This window comes from Impatiens glandulifera, chromosome 5 (genome assembly GCF_907164915.1).
Source record: "Impatiens glandulifera chromosome 5, dImpGla2.1, whole genome shotgun sequence".
NCBI lineage: Eukaryota > Viridiplantae > Streptophyta > Magnoliopsida > Ericales > Balsaminaceae > Impatiens > Impatiens glandulifera.
The window spans coordinates 22,845,801-22,869,479 of NC_061866.1; the positions used below are offsets into that span (position 1 = coordinate 22,845,801).

Sequence of the window (23,679 nt, forward strand, 5' to 3'; positions counted from 1 at the left end):
AGACTTTACGTCTTAAAGTGAATATGTTTACACTTAGAAGTGCAATGTACGTATGGAAATCTTCTAAGAAACTTATGATGGATAAATTAAACGTTATAATCTATATTTTTGACTTATGTTGAAAAATAAAATATTTTAATGTAAAATATATAATCGTTTACACGAAAAAAGAATAGTTTAAATACATTTTGTCTACTAGTTATCCAAGTAAACAATATTTTCATAAAAAATTAAATGATAAGCATGTACGAATGACTATGCTTCTTATTAGAAGATGTTCCAAGGTTAACTAAGAATGTACCAACATAAATTTCTAATTATTGTGTTAGTAATTAGAAATTGGACAAGCTTAGAGTCAGTGACAAGTCTAGACATACATGTCTTAGACATAATGTCATTAGACTATACTCTTTAATAGAGTTATCAAATTTGACTATGTAAGTCAAAGATAACATTGTGGATCCACTAATCAGATTATTGAATAGAGAGATAGTTTGAAGTCTTTAGAGACATAAGCCTACTATAAGTTGGTATGAAGGAAAACCCAACCTATGTAGACTAGAGATCCTAAGAACAAGGTTCAATTGGACAACCTAATTGTACTAACTTAGAAAGATATTCTTGAGGATTAATCCTATAATAAAACAATATATATTTTGACGAGGATAAGCATGTAGCTTTTAATGATTCTTTGTGAACAAATAGATCACCTATGTGAGGGAGAAGTGGGGCCGCTTCGAAAGAATTGCACGACTCAATTCTAGACCCTCTCACAGAACCAGGCACGTGTTCCATGTCCAAAACGGAAACAACCATGAGAGTTTGACATGTCTCAAGGAGAATTTTATGTGAAAGTTTGTAATCATTTACACAAATGACAGAATAGTTCAAGGACATCGAGTCTACTAATCAGTTAGTAAAGTTATATACTTTTATAAGGGAAGGTTCAAAGGGTTACCCCTACCTATCCTATGTAGAGTTCAACTGTTGAACCTTTCACCGGGTTAATCTTTTAATTTCCATTAATGTGGGGAATTGTTGGACTTTTAAAACTAATTATATAAATTCCATTAATGAATGGAAATTAGAATGTGGGTAATAAAATCAAATCAAATTCACATGAAATTCAAACGTGAATTAAAGGGTGAAATTTGATCCAAATGTATAATTTAAATCAATTAATTAATTTAAAATGCCTTGATGATCAATTAACAAAATGTTGTTAATTTGTAGTGTAACTTACATGAGTTTGTTATTATTATCATTTGTTATGATAATTAATAATATTATTAAAAAATTGGAAAATCATGTAACGTTAGTATTGAATTGTAAATGTCTTAATTGTTTTGGCAAACAATTACTCTATAATGAAGAGAAAAATATTAAGGTAATGAAGAGACAAACAATGTCAACCGTTGGATCAAATGATGATTTTATTTAATTGTTTAACTTTTCAACAATATAAAATCTCTTATCTCTAATCTAAAACTCACTTCATCATTTCATTTTTTCTCACTCTAGAATTCCAAAAGTCTTCTTCTTGTTTTGTGAGTGTTCTTCGAGTTCTTTGCTCGATATTTCCGTTTAAACCCGATGATAGTTCAGGTACGCTGATCAAGTTCGACGAGTAGTGATTTTAGTGCAAAATCACTACTGGATTTGTTGTACCCTGGGAGACAACCATCTACGATAAGCTCCAGCACAAGCGGGAGACGATGGAACTGTTTTAAGGGAAATGTGTCTAACACATGCATCAAATCAACATCTCAATTGGTGAGTTCGTTCTTCATATATTTTATTTATTTCACTTATTTGTACATCATTTTATATATATTTATATAATTTATTTCAAGAGAGATTATCTAACCGGTGAAACAGGAAAAACGCAGAAAACAATAACGAAAGCATTGGGTAAAGAAACAGACTTGAGGAAATGAGTTTTAATTAAAGGGCAAACCTGAGAGGTGTTAGATTAAGTTAAGTAATGAAAAAAGGAAAATTAATTAATATACAAATAATTAATTAAGAAAACAAATTTTAATTGATTAAAATAAACTTAGGTGAATAAGTTAATCAATACGACATAGTTTTAATGATGTGGTCATAAACAAAACTAAGTTATGCAATTGTCCATGCGCAGGTACAACTCAAGAGACACATGACATCGACGTGTTATTCTGAAGTAGCGCGAGTAGACGTCTCACTTCATCAGACGTGTTAGTTTGAAGAAGCGCGAGTAGATGTCTCACTTCAACAGACGTGTTAGTTTGAAGAAGTGCGAGTAGACGTCTCACTTCAATAGACGTGTTAGTCTGAAGAACCGCGAGTAGACATCTCACTTCATCAGACGTGTTAGTCGAAAAAAAGCGCGAGTAGATGTCTCACTTCATTAGACGTGTTAGTTAATGTACAATTGGATATAGATCTTCTAAGAACGTGCAAAAGAAGTCAAGGATATGTATAAATAAATTTACGAATTAGTAATAATATTTTATAATTTGTATGCCAACAATTAGGCATGGTAGTGTTGTCTAATAGGTCGGGTATCTAAAGAGTCGAATTGAACAGTTTGGATAATTAGTTTAGTTTTCGATTCCGGTTAATTTTGGGACACAACCAATCGGTTTCAAGTCGGTTCCAAGGACCAAAAAAATTCCAATAACTAAAAGAACATATTTTGGTTAGCACTGTTCGGTTACAATTTCAAATGGTTTTTTTTTCTATTCATACCACTCAAATACGTAGAGGATTATAAAAAAAAATAGGAAGAGAATAAGTGACTATGAAGAATAAGTATATGAGAAAATGGAGTATTTTATCTTTTAATATATATTTTATTTTAAATATTATTTATTTATAATATAGGACTGTTCGTTTTATTTTAATTAATATAATATTTATAACTTTTTTTATTAAATAATTTTATAAAACGTAATACACATGAATTAATTTTATTTTGTTAATGTAGAATTAAATGATTTAAAATTAAGTTTAAATTATAAAATTTTGTGAAATTAATTTAAATTATGTTAAAAACATATTTTAAGAACTAAAAATATATTAATAGGTTAAAATTAGTTAAATGAGTCCAAATGAAATAGTTTTAAAAAAAATGAGTTCGTTTCAAATCGGGATACACATCAGTTCCGAACCGATATTTCGGGTAACTTAAATACCCATATTTTTTGGGGCAAATTCAGGTCCGGGTCGGGTCCTTCGAAACTCAGAAATATGACATGCCTACCAATAATGAAGGTTTTGGTTCACCAAGAACTATATTGACGAATGATTACGTTCAACGACAAGAATTAATAAAAGATTTTGAGGTATGAGTGATTAGTTACTCGACTGTGACTTAATTCTTTATATTTGATGCTTCTTCTTGTTGTTTTTTCTCTAAGTCTAAGTGATTTCATTTTTCAATATTCCACTAGTATTATGTTACATCTTATAGACCATAGACAATTATCTAATTTACTACCAACATCTTCTAAATCATGTTTATTACAGTTATAGGCGTTTCTCGTTTTTATTATAGTTCTTGTGTGCAATTGCAAGTTTAAAATATGAATTTTTAATATTCAATGGTGTTATTGATTAGTGGCTTATTTATTACAAATTTGGATAATAAGTGTTTCATATTTCCAAATTTGTGTTATTATCTCGCAGTTATTGACAATGAATTGACATATCTATCATCATTAGGAGGAAAGAGATATTGTAGAAGGTAACATATCTTTCATTTGTGTCTTACTTAATATTTCTATCATTTTCTTGGTTTGGTTTTCTCAACATGAGGGATCTCTTTAGAGTGTTTAGCGTTTAACTAATTTCAATTGATATAGCAAAGTGTCTTAAAACATGCTATAGGTAACCATTATAGCTATGGCATCTACAATTCGAGCATCTCAACTTTGATAGTCTTGAACTTCTGACAAATAAGAAGATAGTGAGAGGCATATCTTCCATTCACAATTCGAATGAACTATGTGAAGGATGTCTACTTGTAAATTAGTTCCGAAAGAGTTTTCCAAATGAGTCAACATCAAGAGTTACAAAGTCACTTGAACTCATACTCACTGGTTTATGTGAACCAATCATCACATTTTCTACATGTGAAGCCAAATATGTTGCAACTACACACTGTGTATGCCACGCAATCTAGATTAGTCATATGATTTTGACTATTTTGAATTTATTTATTTAAAATAATTATTTAATATTTATAAATTTAAAAAGTGTAATTTAAGTGTTTACACCTACAGTAGACTCTCGATAAAATTATATTCGATAAAATTATAAAATCGGTAAAGTAATAAATTCTTACAGTCATGACTCGGGCAGAATAGCTAAAGTAGTAATTTCGATAAATTTACTAAGTAATATATTTTTTTGGCATATATAGGTCCCAACCGATATATAAAGTAATAATATCTACTATTTTTTTTAATAATTCCGAGTGCCTTAATGAAATATGAGTCTATCGTAGTCTTCTTTATATGAAAATTTATATCTATTTGAATCTCATCCCTCATTTTTCGCAAAGCTTTATGAATTTATGAAGTGCTTCTATCATATTGTAAGAGAAAGTCACTAAGTTTCATTGCTGCTCTAATTGCTTCATTCCGAGAAACATGCTCCAAAACAAGATTATCATCCTCATTGTCTTAATCTTGATTGTTTTCTCTAAGACCCTCAATGATTTCATCATTAGCTAAAATCTCAGTCATGTTGTTTTCACCCGGATAATCTAAGAGTTGATCCACATTCATTACGTTACGATTTTGTAAATCATTTATTGTTGACCATAATTCCCTAATGCCTTCTTCTTCTAAAGGTTATGAAACCACATTTTCTACCGAACGAAGTTTTCAATGTTGAAAGAAATTTGTAATTTTGGTATTCTTAACATTGTTCATCCAAGCTTAGATAGCAATGTTGATTGCATCGAAAACATTGATCTTCTCTGGATTTGTTTTTTCAGCCTCAAAACCTTTTAAAATAGAACGACAAAATCTGTGGCGATAATGAATCTTAAATGCTCTTATAATTCTTGCATCACAAGGCTGAATTTTTTAAGTTGTATTGGGTGGTAAGAAAACAATTCAATATTTTCTAACCCTTAAAATACCTTTGGATGGGCAAAACAATTGTCAATAACCAATAAAACCTTTCGTCCATCCAATTTCTTTCGAACCATCAAACATATTCTTCAAACAATACCCCAGTCATCCATGCTCATTTATTGGCATGATATTGGAAATTTAAACTTTGTAAATTAACATTTTTAAAGAAACGTGATTCTGCAAACTTACCGATGATTCATAAAGGAATTTTCTCTAACCCATCTTCATTACAACAAATGGCTACTGTCATTATTTCTTTGTCCTTTTTTCTTCTCTCAAGTTGTTTTATAGTTAATGAATGATCAGATTGTAATCTATAAAACAAGCCAATTTCATCCAAGTTGAAAACATCCTTCATGGAAAATAGGCGTAGTTTCTCTCGTATTGTTGGCGAGTTGATTTCCACATCTCCCATATTGACAGACCCGCTTTCGCCGAAACGCCTAAAGGACTTGATACCATGTCGTGCCTCTCCATCCAACCAAGAGAGTAATCAAACTCTGGACCATTATCTCCATACAATATTTTCATAAAATTTATTTCCTTCTCTTGAATTAACTCTCTTGATATATTTACACGCTCTTAATGTTGAAGAATCCATTCATACAAAGCCTTTTCTAGATTTGGAAACTTTGTGGATTTGTTTCGTTTAACATCAGGTTTCGTCAAATTAGTCGAAAAATATTTCGATGACCGCTTAGTTGTATTCGATATTGTTGCTTGACTAATCTAGATGTTAAATTTTTCAGAAACCCATTTTTGTAGCTCTTTTTGAGACGAAGCTGGATTCTCAATTTTATACTCGTACAATTTTTTATGCATTTCACATGTCATGGTTGTATGTTTAACCTCTTTGAGATGAAAAGTCATTAGAGATTAATACAACAAGAAAGAAGAGAGTAGTATAAGATTGATTAGAAAAGAAAGAAGATAGAAGAGTAGTAAAAGATTGTGTACTGTATATATGTACTTGAAGATAGAAGAGTAGTAGAAGATTGTATACTGTATGTATGTACTTGAAGACATAAATTTCTCCATTAGTTTTTACTACGGAATTTACGATAATAATATTTAGGAAAAAAACTCACTTAAACGTATGTACTTGTATAACTAGCTCACATAGACGTATGTACTAATAAAAGGTCGTTTAAACATTCGTACTATAAAAAATTGGCTCATTTAGCCTTTTTTAGTAACCATAGTTAATTTTTATTTTTAAATTTATATATTTATTAATTAAATATAATATATTTTTTCTCCAATTCTTTTACATTAATAAACTAGATAATTTATTTCATTCTTAAATTTATTATTATTTTTATATTAGTTTCTTTTTCATATTTTATTTTTTTATTAGTTTTTATTTCTTATCATTCTTAAATTCTCATTTTTGAAAAACAAAATTAATCACTTATTTATGAATTTTATATTTTACTTAATATTTTTAAGGATTTGTTTCTTATTTAATTTAATATGAACCAAAATGAAATTAATAATTTTTTATTTATTTTTTATTCATGACTTATAGTAATAATAAGGAAATAGTTTTGTCTATAATTTATTAATACTCTTTTAGTGTTGGATGAAAGAGTTGCTATTATTATTCAAATATTAATTAATTTACTTTTATATTGAAATATTTTTATTGTTGAAATTATAAGTCAGTGTTATATTCCATCATTGGGATTAAACAATTTAAAAATAATTAATAATCAATGTTAATATAAGAAATTTTTTTTAAAAAGAATAATATATATATATATATATATAATTAAAATAATCAAAAATAATACTCATAAAAAAAATAATAAAAAATTTATAAAAAAACTAAAAATATAGGGTTCATTTATTAATGAAAAAGAAAGAGAAATAAAATATATTAATATTTAATTAATAAATATATAAATTAAAAAATAAAAATTAATCATGGTTTACTAAAATAGGTTAAATGAACAAATTTTTGATAGTACGTATGTTTAAATAATATTTTATTACATATGTCTAAATGATCTATTTGTACAATTAGATACGGCTAAGTGAGTGTTTTCTTATTTTTTATACATTATTTTTTAGAATTTATTTATTTTTTTTAGGAATATCCGTCGGAAAGTTTGAGATGTTTCTTGATATTTTTATGACAAAGTTTCCGACGAATATTTTGACAAAACATTCAATATAAATATCCGTCGAAAAATAATATATATTTTTTAATTTTATTTGTCCTAATTCTCTCATATTTTATTACATATTTGAAAACATTCTCATTGAATATTAATAAAAAACTATTTTAATTATATAAATTAAATATTTAATAATAAGAATTAAAACAAATAACTAACCATTTATTAAAAATAATAATTTCAAATTTACTATAAAAAAACATTTTTAGAAACAAAATAACAAAGTATTATTCTATAGTTTCTATAAATAATTCTTTGAAACATTAATTATTTTAAAAAACCTCTACTCTTATTTTACTACAAATTAACTCATTTGCTTTCATTTCTTCTCACTGGTATGCTTGTAAGATATAAAAATAAATAACTAACAATTTATAAAAAATATTAAGTTCAAATTTACTATAAAAAAAACATTCTTAGAAATAATATAACAAAGTATTACTCTATACATTCTATAAATAATTCTTTGAAACATTAATTCTTTTAAAAAAAACCTCTACTCCTATTTTAGTACAACTTAATTCATTTGCTCTCATTTTTTCTCACTCATATACCTGTAAGATATAAATAATACACACATCATTAAATAACACCATATGATTATTCATTATTTTGTAGTAAATGAAAACAAAAAGAGAATTCCACCTTAGCCATTTTTCAGATAATAGATCTCCCCAAAGCAACTTCACTTAAGAGCAATATTGAGCACATTTACTCACTAGGTCCACAAAATATATTCCCTTCTCCAAACTGTAAATAGCAGAAAATTACTTTAAGATATGACTTTCAATTGTATTGTATAAATTTATTTGCATATGAAAACATGAAGTATAGGAAAGTGAAAACTATGTATCTAGTTGCACGAGTGTCGGGTGGAGCTATTCGAAGTCGTTGGCTAAGAATACCCACAAAATTTGTTAGTCCAGAACCTACAGAGAAGAACAAGAATCATAGCCAATATAGTTTCACTAGGCCTTGTTTGGTAAAAGGTTATTTGGATATAATCCAAAATAAGCTAACTTATTCCATCATCAATCACTTCATCATTAAGTCATTACCAAAAAGAACTTACTACTGTTTATGACATTTTAAAATATAAAACACAGAGGATGGTTATTTAACCTAAATAACTCACTTTTTTGTTGTTATTTTCCGAAAAAAAAAATATATATTTAAATAAACAATCTCTAAGTAAGAGACAGTAGAATGTAATACATTTCCACTATAAGTTTCTAGGTTAGTGCATCATAAGTTTTTTCAAATAGTACAAACTGTGCAAAAACAGCCTTCTGTTTTTGAGTTTTCCCTTGTAAGGTGTAAACTTTTTGGATTCTCCCTCCCTAGCAAGAGAAAAAACATCTTCAAGCTCAAGAATCCAATCCTGAGAATTTATACTTGTACTTAATCTTATAATCTCATCATCAAAAAGCATGCAAATAGAGAATAGCGAGGAATGACTTAATTTCAGGAAAAGTTTGAGAAAGCAAGAATCCCAATATGTGTGTAGGAGCATGAGTTATGTGTAGTTACTTCTCAACCAAATGATAATCTTCACTGTTATATGGAAGTGGATAAATGTTACATTGAAGTTTCATATACTTCTCATTCATGTTGTCATCATTATCACCAAAATATCAATTATTAGCCAAAACATTATTATTGAGTTACAAAATAAAAAAAAAATAGAAGCTGGTAATCTTGAGATTTGGAACTACACACTATGTAATTTAGAACAGCAATCTAGTCCTTTAGTTGATGTCCCTATAAATATATGACAGAAAAATGAGACTAAAAAAGAACATAGAATATGACAGTTAATTATAATCTCACTTGTGTAGTTATAATCGGGACATAACTAGGATGACCTATGAAGAATTTGCTATCATCCCGTTGATCTGAAGCCATTATTATAAAGTCAAAAGCTCATAATTATATGAAATTATTCATTCATTCATCCATACATAATATGATATTATTAAAGTGGTCAAAAGATTTAACCAAGTTTGATTCCAACAAAACTATAGAAACTCCATGAGAATAATGTTTTATTTCAGGAAACCACTACAAATAACGTTTATATAACATGTCAGAAACCAAAAATTGAACACAATGAGAATCATGAAAAAGACCGACCCCATTCATAATTCATACATTTCTAAATACATTTTTATAGCTAGTCTTGTTAATTAAAGAGAATGCCAAAATGAAAATATATGCCTCACCATAACTCAATGTCTTAGTCTATTGTAATCTTCATGCCCTTTCATCTAATTCTGATAGGATCGGCTTAATCAATAGAGACGGGGGTCTGGCGATTGATGAAGGCTTATGAAAAACGGTTTGAAAGAAATCTTGTTAGGGATTTGATTCACTTTCTATTCTACGCAAACCCTTGTAAACACTTGAAACAGAATTAAGTGCGGAAATGTTTATTTAGGTTTGAAGTTTAAGATGAAAAATGAGAAGATGACAGAAATGAACAACACATCATTTTGTTTATGGATATTCGGAGCAAACTCTCCTACGTCACCCCTTCTTCCAACCACCGGAAGGATTCACTATAATATGCCTTGAATCAAATACAATTTGCACACACTTAGCTCACTGTTGAACAGAACACACTTTATTCAACTTACAAGATGAAGAATATCACTCAGCTAAAGGATAATTTGATTCTAACTATCTCTTGATTAACACAGTATAACAAGAAACCAACTAACAACTTGAATATTCATAAGCTTGATTACTCAGTAATTCTTCTCAGAATGTGAATGATAGATTGAATGCTCTACAAAGTTCTCTCTTAGTTCTGGCTCTTCTTCTGTTGTCCTTAAGAATCTTGTTCATAATGATACGTGGCACTCTTCCATTGGAACGACTCCATAGTACACAGCAGACTCTGAATACAAGGATCGTGGCCGTACACAACAGGTAGTGCGTCGAATATTCTTCAGAGATTTACCTGGCAAAACAAGTAGTGGGAAGGTTATTCGCTTACGTGTCATTAGTTAATTGGATGTATCGGGTTGTCGTACTGGTCTTCACTAGAAAGTGGAGCAGGAGTAGCGTACAGCTATAGCACGTGGGTATGTGGGTACTAGCTTCAAGCAACTGCTTAAGCAAAGCATTAGACGTATTTCAATTAGACGAACTCGTCTAATGAAATCAAACATCCCCATTTAATAAACGAATCCATTAGACCACCTAGTCTAATAGGATTAGACTTACGTCTAATTACAATCACTTTAGACTAATCAAAAGGAGTTAGACTGCACGTCTAACTTTCTATTTCTATTAGACTTCACGTCTAACTCCATGAGTTAGGCTGCACGTATAATTACGGATCCATTAGACTGCACGTCTAACTCTACGAGTTAGACTACATGTCTAATTACGATTCTATTAGACTGCACGTCTAACTCCATGAGTTAGACTGCACGTCTAATTCCAAGTACATTAGACTGCACGTCTAACTCCATGAGTTAGACTACACGTCTAATTACAAGTCTATTAAATTGCACGTCTAACTCCACGAGTTAGATTGCACGTCTAATTACGGATTCATTAGAGTGCACGTCTAACTCCAAGAGTTAGACTGTGCATCTAATTACGAGTCTATTAGACTGCACGTCTAATTCCGAAACCATTAGACTGCACGTCTAATTCCGAAACCATTAGACTGCACGTCTAAATACTGAATCCATTAGACTGCACGTTTAACTCCACGAGTTAGACTGCACGTCTAATTACTTATTCATTAGACTGCACGTCTAACTCCACGAGTTAGACTGCACGTTTAATATCATGCATCAAATACCAAATCGGTCTAAAGAATCTCATTAGAACCAAGTCTAACGAAATCTGATTTTGGTACACCTGCATCAAAAACAATTAGACGTATAAATAATTCATTCATCATTTCATCATCAAAATTCCAATAGTCAAATTATTTCAACACTTAGTGAAAATAATTTGACCCAATAAATTCTAATAATAATAATAATAATAATATATGACAATAAGCTCAGGATGATATATAACAACAATTCAATATTAATGTGATTAATGTGATTAGAGAAAATATCCTTCTATAATTGTTAAACTTTTACTTCAAACAAGAATTACATAAGAGTTATGAGTCAATCTAGCTATTAATCATGGAAGTGAACTTTTACATTGATCGGTAAAGTAGAAGTTAGTCTTCAAAAGGAGTTACTGTTGCTTCTGGAGCTACTGCTACAACGATACGGAGATGGATCAAAATTCATGAAAAACGAATATGTTGCGCAATCAATTCATTGAATAACAAAGGGAACTGATAACATAAACTATTGACTGAGTTGGCTACGAAAAGTAGAAGGTGATTCCGATGTTTTAATAAGAAGACGGTGGATGCCTATTATGTCGACTATAGTTCTGGAATTTTATATCTTTCGGTTGGATCGCCAAGATCAATTCCAAACTGATCATAGTTAGCTTTAGAAAATAGATAATGTAGTTGTTGTTCATCACATCAGCCAATGAATCTCCAAATATAAAATTAAAAGGAACTCCATCTACCAAGAAAATATCCTTGAAGAAGATCAAATTTAGGAACAGAATCCTGATAATTATCCTTTCAATTTTTATTGTTCCTATCTCTCAAGGCTAAGTTCAAGTTTCTACATAATAAGAGCATTAATTCATCACACAAAACATTTATCAAACACCTTATGTGCATAAAGTAGAGGAAGAATTGAAAAGTAAACGCAAAACGAATGAGAATCCTTTTAGTATAAAATTTGACTTCACATGCCAGTATGAAGATAGATTCAATTGCAATTACAACACGAAAAATGAATGAATTCCTAAACATCGATGTTTGCACAATTTAACGATATGTTCATGCATAAGCCATGAAACTTGAATGAGAAATTCAGCAAGAAGAGAGAGTGATAAAGAATGAGATGCACGTACTACAATATGAATATTGAACGACGGAGTAGTGCAAGATTCGTCATCGGTAACACGTGAAAGATAGAGATCGGTGAGAGAGAAGGGTGACAATAGTAATTTAAATGCTGAAAATCCAGTAAAAACTCTAACTATTACATCCGTGATTGTCGCTGTTGCAAGTCTTCTTCATCATTGATCTTCGTAAAGTAAAAAAATGATTGATCTCATGTAGGGGTGTCAATTCAGGTGGGTCGGGTGGGTTCGAGTCGAGTTGAAGGAGGTGCATTATAACAAAATTTTCAACCCGAACCGGACCCGAACCTGAACCAACCTGAAAACAACAAACCCGAACCCGAACCCAGACCAACCCGACCAACCCGACTAACCCTAAATAAGTTTTTTGCTTAATAATAATACTTTAATTTAAATACAAAATAATAAAATTGGCATAAACATAATAATTATGTTTAGAAAATTCAAAATTTTCACAAAATAAATATGACACAACGAAATTATGATATCATTATAAAAAAAGTCTTCAATTATCACAAAAGTATTTTCAAGTTTCTTCATCGTTGTACACCTTTTGTATGAGCCCAACCTTAAAATAAGATATGAAATTAAAAGAAATTAAACTCTAAAATCTTCTAAAAATATATTAATTTATCTTAGTTACTTTTTAATATCAACTATCAATACTAATGTCTGAAATCTAAATGATCTCTTCTCATAGTTTAAGTAGTATTTGAGCCATCGTCCCCATTTATGAATAAACTCATAATATATTCAGTCAAATCATCCAACTACATCTCAGTATTTTCTACAAAAAGAAAATATTGGTCAAAGAATCGAATAAATAACTTTAAAATGAAAATAAAAAGACGAGCCACTGACCATTCTGTCCAACTAACAAATCTCTACAACTAAGTAATGCCTCAAAAACATCTGGCTTCATTGCACTAAGATTAATTTGTGAACTCATTTTATTGTTGGATACTAGCGAAGTTCAAGAGATTAAAAAAGATGAAAATTAGAGAAGAAATGTATATTGAAGAGAAGTGAAAAGATGGAAAAAAAATAATAGTGAGAAAGACGGAAGGAAGAAAATGAATAGAAATTAAGGATATGGGTTAGGCTCGGTTAGGGTTTTTTTGTAAGGTAGACAAGTTATTCTTTTTATTAATATATTAGGTGGGTCGGGTTGGATGGGTGGGTTCAGGTTGATGAGTGACCTGATTTTTTAATTCAAGTCAACCCGGGTTGACCCGAACCCAACCCAACATAATTTTCTTTTTCAGGTTATATTTTGGGTCTGACCCGAAATGATTCAAACCCGAAAACCCCCAATCCTAACCCAATATTCTTCGGGTCGACTCGTGTCGGGTTGGCGGGTCGAGTTCATTTTGACACCCCTAATCTCATGCTCCTACACACATTGGGATTCTTACTTTCTTCAAGCTGCATTCGAGTAATGCAAATTTGAGCAAATTGATAGAAATGACATTTATTATGCATGAAGATGACGGTTTCCTTTGCATATCTCAATTCTTTTGATATATAGAAGGTTTATTATTATACTCAGAATATATTAACTAATATAAAAAAATTATCATACAACTTATGAAACTTATGAAAGAAGATCTACAAGGTTTGTGACGAACTTTAAAAGAAATTTTCGTCGAAAATTACGTTGAAATATCTGTCGAAAAAATTGTCAATAATACAAAACTAATAAAAAATTCTGACGGAATCAAAATTCGTTAAAAAATATAGCAAAATTACCGTGGGAAATGGTACATGATTTTGTACCATGTGTTTAATGTCTTTAGTAGTGATAGGTACGAATCCAGGAATAAGAATAATAGATAGAGTGGGTTTGAAAAATTATAAATAAAACATATAGAAAGAAATAATATATAATTGGAGAGAACCTAACTTAAATTTGTGTCTTTTCAAAATTCTACAATATATAGACTTATAGGTAATAGTTAATTTTTTTTTGGGTTTCAGCTCAGTACAATCTTTATGTAATTTCGTTATCGCATGTTGTGACAGTTAAAATGTAACGATTGAACGACGACAACAATTACATTTTTCGATGAAAATGTTATGTTCTAGTAATCGTGAAATTTAATATTTGACATTTTTAATCAGATATTTTAATACACAAATAATGATGCACAATAAAAGCTTTAATAATATTTGAGGTATACGAATTTGAACTATGACTGAAAAAATTTTAGATAAAAAATAACCATTGATCATTTAAGATAACATCTATTTATAAAACAAAAATTATTTACACAATTTATCATTAAATATTATTTTAATCATTTTTTTAATACATGAGAACTAGAATGAAAATCTCATCTTAATCATAATACACCTATCAAAAAAATATTTGAATTAATAATTTATACTATCTTTTTTTTTTTGAAAAACGCTTTAACACCATTTCATTAAAAGCCCAAAAGTGGGAGTGATCAATAATCAAAACTAGACAAACCATATTTTTGATTATAAGATGAAAAACAAAAGACCCGAAAGTTTCTGAATGGTGGCAGTCAAATCACATTACAAAACCCAGATTATAATGAACAAAGACTGTTTATCTATCCCAACCTATGTTGTCTCCATATTCGTCTTTTGACCATATTGTCTTCTTCCACGTCTCATTCTTCTTGCGTTCTTCATTAAGGGAGATTGAATTAAAACTGATGATGATATTTGTCTGCTCTTATTGTTTAATCTTCCTCTATATGAACTCGTACTAACATAATAAAATGTATTCTTCTTTAGGATTTCAGGGCTTTTGTCACTATTTTTCTCAATTTCAGTTTTACGTGTTTGAAGATCAATAACCTTAGTTTCCTTTGTGTGTTTCTTCTCTGTTGTATCTTTGATTTTATCTTTTGCATCTTCATCTTCATTGTCTTTAGATTTATCTTCTTCAGTATCCCCTATTTAATCAATTTCGTTGATTTCTTCATTATTTTATTCTACCTTCCTTTCTTACTCTACATCATTACTTTCTTCATTCTCTGATTCTTCCTTGATTTCTTCCTCTGTACTTTTTCCTTGCGGATTTTCTTTAACTTCCCCAATATGCTCTTTGATTCTTGATTCTTCCGTTTCATTTATCTTCTTTTCTTCTTCTTCGGCTTTTAGGATTTTTTGTTCTTCCTCAACTTCTTTTTCACATTTAGTGCTAGCATGTTGAAAAGTATTACAGAAAACACACATGTATGGCCTCCATTCATATGAGATTTCCATGATTATAGACTTTCTTTCCTGTCAACTACTATCATGTTCTTTGACAGCGTACTTCGAGGATGCACTTCAATGCTTAATCTAGCAAAGGTAAATTATTCTCCTCCTTCTGTAATTGGATCCATGTATAATGGTTTTCCCCAATAAACTTGCAAAGTGACTTAAAACTTCTACATTGTACATGTGTGATGGGATGTTCTAAAGCTTAAACCATATATGGGCTGTTTCTTTTGGTTTGCCTAGAAGGTTCAATTTTTCAGACCATCTCTCCAGCTTCATACAATTTGATTCAATATAAGTATGCCCATATATCAGAATATCATCCAAATTTGATTCCTTCTTGAACTGTAGAAAATAGAGACCATGTATATTTGCAAAAATCTTAACTAGTCCTTTCTGCTCCCATTGTTTTATTAAGGCTTTCTTGGGGACTGAAAATGATACTCTATTCATCCATATGTAGTTTCAAACCACTACATTTTCCCATTCTTTAACACATTTTTCCTCCACTTCAATTGGCAATTTAAATTCAAAAAGAAAATTGAGTAACTCCACTTTTGTTTTAACATTGCCCAAGTAAAATTTTCCTTTATAAGCATGATCCTCTGTTTTCTTTCCTGTGTTATTTTTCTAGACCACGTTTACTCTCCAGCTGGAATTGCTCATGATAGTATAGGTTTTAGATTTAGGGGACTTCATCAACTCCCTCATTGTTTCAACTGACAAGTTTACTATCTTTTCATACTCTTTCTTCTGTAGTAAATTCCAGTCCTTAAGATAGTGTACATTCAATTAGACGGTTATTTGCTGCATTTTTTCTTTGTTGAGCATAATCTCTCCTTTCTTTGCGTGCATCAGGAGCTTTGTGATTTGATTTTTCAGTCCAAAGATATTTGCTCTTTCATTGTAACAAACCTTCCAAATTCATTCTTTCCTACCCTGTTTTCTTGCTACATTTTATTCATAATTTTTATCAGTAATTGGTTCCTGACTTTGTTGCATTTCTGTTTTCCTGGATAATTTTTTCAAGAATCCATGTCATTTGTGTCGTTCGTGTCGATTGTGTCGATTGTGCCGATCGTGTCGATAGTGCTGAAAGAGACCCAAAGCGACTAGCAACCGCGAACACCACAAGCGAACCACGACCTTGATATCTTGTTGATCGTGTCGATCATTCCGTTTGTGCCAATTGTGTCGTTCGTGTCGATCGTGTCGTTCGTGCCGATTGTGTCGTTCATGATGAGAGAATTGGCTGCCCAAATTTTCTCCGTAATATCGCCTAAAATCTCTAGAGCTTTTCTCTCTCTTCGATGATATCTACTTCATTATTTACTAAGAAATGAGAGACAATTTATAATATCTTTGTATATGCCTTCAAAAATTAAAAATCTAAATTTTGACTTTTATGTCAACTAAAAATTTAAATATAAATATCAAATTAAATAACATAATATATATATATAATCATATAAATAAATAAAAAAATAGTAAATTATAAATTGTTGCAATAGATAGTTGAAGAGAGTTTATCTAACAAATATCTAGCACTATAAATCTACTAGGCATAGTTTTCTTCTTTTCGTAGTTTATCGTCTTTCTTATCTCCATTAAAGTATAAAGGAGATTATATTAGACCTTTTCACTAATAATATATAAAAAATATTTATAAGGGGTTGGCTTAAGGTCATACATACGTTTATCGTAGCGATGAAAAGAATATCGCTAAATTTCTTTAATTTTTTCTACGTATTTACCTTTTTTCGTTATTTTTTCTAACGTATGTACTTAGAGATTAATACAACAATATGATTGATTAGAGAAGATAAAAGAGTAGTAAAAAATTATGTACCGTATAGAAGATGGATATTTTGAGATGAAAAAATCTTACAACATTTGATATTACATCACTTACAGTAAATATTAAATGACTTTGCGAATAGAAAATGTTCACAATTAATTATACTTAAACAACTTGTCCAATAAATGAACCCACCATACAAAATTTAAAATTTGAAATTCAACAACATTAGATAAACTAGGAAGATCCCCGTGCGATGCACACGGATAAAAATATATTGTTACAACGTACCGCATTAATCAAATTTGGTATTGGATTTAAAATATAAAGTGTTATTAGCCTAGTTGGTTAAAGAGTTGTATTTGTTTTGTTAGGTTGCGAGTTCGAAATATACCTATAGCATTTTTAATTTTATTTTTAATCGTTTTAAGTTTATAGGTGGGTTAACCCAGAATTCGACCCAAGTATCCATTTACTCTCACATATATATTCAAATTAACCACAGCTCTCGACTCGACAATTCGGACACTTTCAAAATTAAGCATCATTATATATATATAGAGAGATTATATTTTATTATTATACAGGTAAATTATTATTTTATGGATTACCCCAACGATATTACTTTATAAAGAGTCTACTATACCTATTTTTATTATATTATAAAATAAAAATAAATACTTTATAAAATTTATCTTTAAATAAATAAATTTTATATTAACCAACTGAATAAGAGTATTTATAGTAAAATCATAATTACAAATATAATATTTTTTATTATTTATAATTTATATGTAATAAAAAAAATTATTTTATAATGAGATATAAAACAAAATAATTATTATAATATCTATTTTAATTTATTAATCTTTTATAATAATAAGAATACATGTACTATATTATAAATATTTTTTCTCCATAATTATATTTGTAATATATACGGCGGACAGCTTTATATCCAATCAATTGTTCATAAAAAAGAGAAAGAAGAGATCGAAAGAGAGAAAGAAGCACTCGAAACTCGAAAGCAAATCTCATTGATTTTTCTGTCTCCTCCTCGAATAGATATATAGATCATGATGGCGGCGACATCTATATATCAGTCTGAGTTTTGATGTCTTAAGGTTTTAATTACCTTTTTCTTTTTTTTTCTTTTTTGATTTACTTATGATACATTAGGTAAAGATGAATGTGGAAAAATTAAAACCAAATAAAAATAAAATTTAAAAGCATGCAAATATATTTTTAATTTTATAGGAAAATTAAAATTAAAATGCAAAGAAAGGGAAATTCAAGATCTTATAATGATGACATACTCTTGATTTCCTAGAGGAATTTCAGTTGTTGGAAAATTTTGGCAGCGCAAGGGCACAAAATTGTGTAAAATTCGGGTCTATGATGGTCTCTTCTTGTGTGGGGAGGCTAAGTATTTATGGGCAAGGTTGGAAGGATCTAGAGATCATATATAAGGCTCCAACCTTTCATTTCATTTAATGACATATCAAATTGCAAAACTAATGTGATTAAAGAATCCCTTAATTAGATTTTGACTTCATAAGTGTCATTCAAATTTTTAATTCAATAAATGAACAAGTCGGTTTTTCTTTTTCTTTGCTCACGGTCAATAAACTTCTAAGTCCTTCCACCTTATCTTCCATGGCTTGAGTCTTTCAAATTGTTTAAAGTCCATACATTTTTCTTCTTTGCCTACAAAAAAAAAATAACATTTGCCAAACTTATTCAAAGGAAATAATTTTATTTATTTATATTGTTAAGCAAATAATACTAACTAATTAATTCAAATTCAAACTAATCTAATTAATTGTAAACCAACTAACCTAATTAATTAATAATCAAATAAATCAATCTAATTAATATATAATAATCAAAATTATATATATAAAATACATATTAACTTATTAAAAGAAATTTTTACTTATTTCCATAATTTCTTCATTTAAAAGTTCCGTTTGATTTTTTTTAATTTCAAACAAAAAAACAATTACAAATCTATTTCAACAAAAATTAAAAAATATTTTTTCTCCATAATTATATATATATATATATAATCGTTCATCAAAAGAGAAAGAAGAGATCGAAAGGGAGAAAGAAGCACTCGAAACTCGTAAGCAAATCTGATTGATTTTTCCGTCTCCTCCTCCTACTCGAATAGATATATAGATCATGACGGGGGCGGCGACATCTGATGATAGTAAAAGTGACGGGAGAAGAAATAACAGAGGTCAAGGGAAGAAGAAGATTAACATTGGGCGAATCGAAAATAAATCTCAAAGAATGGTGAGTTTCTCCAAGCAAATCTAGTATGTTAAAAAATGTGAGTGAGTTTCAGAAATTGACGGGACAAGAGGTTGACGCCGTAGTCTTCTCCCCCGCTGGTCAAATGTACACCTCCATCAACAAAAACAACAACGGGGGGCCCTCCTCCTTTGACGTTATTGTTGACCGAATCCTGCAAGTTGGCGATGCCACGATACAATTACAACAAGATATCAGGATGAGGACGACGACTAGGGAATCATCCGACAAGAGCGACGACGACTCTGCGTTTCTGATCGGATGGATTCTCAATGCAATGGGTTTAGATGATGATCTTGAGTCCGATGATTTACAATTGCTGGCGTCCAAGATGGCGGATCTCGAGAGGATTAAAGAGGAGGTCGACAGCCGCATAACTTCTTCTTAATTAAATCACTTTTTAGATATCTAATCTGATCCTAATGATTGTTGTTGTAGTAGAGATGTATTTCAGTATTATATATATATATATATGGTTTCAACAAACCCTATTTTTCTTAAACCTATTTTTTTTCAGAATTATAGTACTGTTGTTTAATTAATAATGTGATTTAGTAATTGGGATTATATCCTCGCCGCTTGTTTGTTAATCATGCATAATTCTATCATCATATTATATATAATGTTTGATTAATAGTACTGTAATCTTTGTTTAAACAAACAAACAGATCTAATTTTCAAACAAATATTCTAAACAAATCCAATTTAAATCTATTTTCAGATAAGAAATATATATACACATGTAAATTATTATTATTATTATTAACCAATAATTCACGTAAATTAATTAAGCATCATACATTTATACTTACAACAAAATTAGTTAATTAATAAAAGAATATTCGATTGTTTGTTAATTAACAAAATATATGACATGGGCTGCAAGTAGATACTGTAAATATGTTCCTAAATTTAGGAGGATTTATTAAATACTTAAAATGGAACTGAAACTGTACAAGACTGAGATATTAAATAAGGTTGTTTTTATGTGTTTTAGAATAGATTCAAAACAAAGTCAGAGAAACTGAATTGCTTCCAATTTAAATGGTGGTAAGCAAACAAGAAATTGGTTCCTCCTTTCTGATATTACAAACAATTTTATTCTATAAAATCACCAGAACTATACTTTAATGCTATCAGCTTTTCTCGATTAGAATTGAGAGACTTGCTGCAGTTTTTGAGCCTAGAAACATTTGCAACGCCCTTTTCCACTTGATTCAGTTTCTTCTGTTTTCATAGTCATCTTCAATAAGGTGAAGTCAACACTAGTTAGTTTCTGTTGTTTTTTCCTATTATTGTTCGTAGAATCATCATCTTCCATTTCATCAGATTCCCTAACAAACACAATGAAAAGACTATCACAAATGGACTTTAAAAAATAACCATCATAATATAAAGTAATATTCTATTCCATTGCGAGGTTAATTATTCAATGTAGAATTTATACCTTATTTATAATTTGTACCATAAAATAACAATTACACCATCTCATCAAACATCACCTTTTCAATCTAATCATTCAAGTACACCAACTAAAAACTAAGGATATTTTGATCATTTTATTAAAATAAACCACTTTTACATCAAACAAATTTCTTTTATTCCATATAATCAGAGCTTAAACTAGAGAGAAAATGTAATGATGTGGAATTATTAACTTTAAAAGTCTCATTAAGAAACTACAGAAAAAAGGTGCTATTGAATTATTTGAAGGAATTCAAGCATAGGATTGCATCAAAATTGACATTGAACCTTAATGACAACAAAAAATAAGTCTAACCCATATGCCAAAAGAACAAAAAGTAAAAGATAAAGTAACAAAGCAAGTGCCATATACATGTACCCCAGTTGAACTATACTAATGTAGAAAATCCAAATACTGAGTGTTTGTGATCACCCGACCAAGTTTTAGTTGCAGGGTCTGAATACAAACATATGCACAAAAATCATCCATCAATTTCTGTTTAAAACACTCACATTTAAATAACAAGCTTACTTGGAAACTGAAATTTTCGTAATCACGATAAGAATGAAAATGCCAAAGTTCTTTTTTTTCATTTGGTATAAGTATTTTTTTGTATCATACTCCAGATTATAGACTGTAATTTTACTTGATTTCTATAGTTAGAATTAAAGTGTTTTTCTCATCCATTTGGTATATAACATTTTTTTTTATCATAATCCAGATTATTATAGGTAATTTTCTTCATTTTGTATAAAAATGATATTTCTGGATTATATTCCAAATTATAGTATGAAATTTTACTTTGTTCGAAATAAAAATTATTATTTGGATATGATCCTAACTGTTTTCTAAATTCTTACAAATATAGATTTTATCGAATCATAAAATGTGACTACCAAGTGGCTCAACATTATCTAAATACACATATACAATAGTAAATAAAATGGTTGTAAAAATTAGAGAAGACAACCTAATGAACACTAAATCAATCTGAAGATGGTAACTAAAAAAGGCTTCATTTCTGCATGCATCCAACCTTTTCCCCCTATTTCATTAGAATTTTAGTTTAACTACTCTCATGCATTTACCTTATTGCAAGCAAATGAAATAACTACTATCATCATAAATTACACAGTTACATTTGTAATGGATATTTTCGAAACAAATAAACAATACACTAGTTTCATTCTTTCTGTTGGGATGTAAGCATACTCTGCCTTTTAAGATAGTACATATACCAAGTTCTATAACTTGAATCTAAACACTAGGTTTTAAATAATGAAAGAGTATAGACATGTACCTCCTAGATACCCAGAGCCAAAATTTCTATTCATATTATCAGCAGTTTCATCTAGTTCCCAATTTCGAAGTGCTCGATCTCTTGTAAACTGACATGTCAAAGATATGCTTTGGAATTGTTTCAACAAAAAGGATGTGTTAAGAAAATTTTAATCACCTTAGCGACAATGCTTGCTCCACTCACAACTGGATATAGACTATCATCTTTTTTTGGGACTACAAATTTTATGAATATAAATTGTTCAATCAATCTCACTCTGTATTTCTCTAGATCTCCAACTGTATCTACATAAACCTGAAACAGTAACCATAAACACAAAGTCCTTGTTTGATACCCTTTATAGTTTATCCCATCATTTGAATCAAATCATGGAAATAGTTGAAATTCTTTGACAGACAAAGTATCATCTTCTTAATTACTACCTAAGTCAGAAGAACTTCCATTTCTGTTACTCTTCTGATAAGGCTCATGGCAGATTCATGTGAGGTCTCATTGAGGTTAATCTTGGTTCTGAGACCAAATGAGCAACAAATAGCTTAGCATCATCAAAGAAGGTACTGATTTGTAGTAGTACATTTTAATATTAAACAGTCACGGACTAACTTCTTTAACATTTTTGCAGATAGTTCCTTTGGATCTATGACATTTACAGCCCATCCCAGAGATTCATCAGCCTTCAAATTATCAAATAATTCTTTCCTTTTTTCTTCCTTTAAGGTCTTTGAATCTACAATAAGTTAATAAATGATTATAATTGTCAAATTAGCTATATTGTATAGCTAACTATCCAACTTCATTTTAATGTTCAAGACCAAATATCATTGTTTTCGGTTATGCCTAGGTCTTTGATGTGCTATGTGAATGAGTGTATTGGATGGAACAATAAGCTGACTAAACTCAAGGATTATATATAGAATGATTATGATTGTTAAATTAGCTATATACAGTTCAGTATTCAACTTCATTTGATTTGATTTATTTTAACCATTCAAAGCTATGAAATTGAAACAAACCAAGAAAGAAAAAATGATCAAGTAATGTAAGTTGAGGAAGTATGGTAACCTGCAAAATAATACAAGCAACGAGGAAAGAGTCTTTTGGTACGATGGTTGCATCCGTATACCATGGGACCTGTGTTCAAGTAATCAAATTCGTGAAAACAGAAAGAAATCGATGTGATGAAAGAGAGATGGAGGTAAAAGAAAAACCTAAGACAGGGCGGGCCTCGTCCGGTTTCGTCAGCAGCAGGGTTCAGAAGCCCATTTAGGAAGATGACTTCCAGATTCCAT

At 29.7% G+C, this 23,679-nt stretch overlaps 1 pseudogene; it reads right to left on the reverse strand.

Moving 5' to 3' along the window:
- Window positions 1-20,775: 20,775 nt before the first annotated feature.
- On the reverse strand, window positions 20,776-23,679 carry LOC124940552 (annotated as a pseudogene).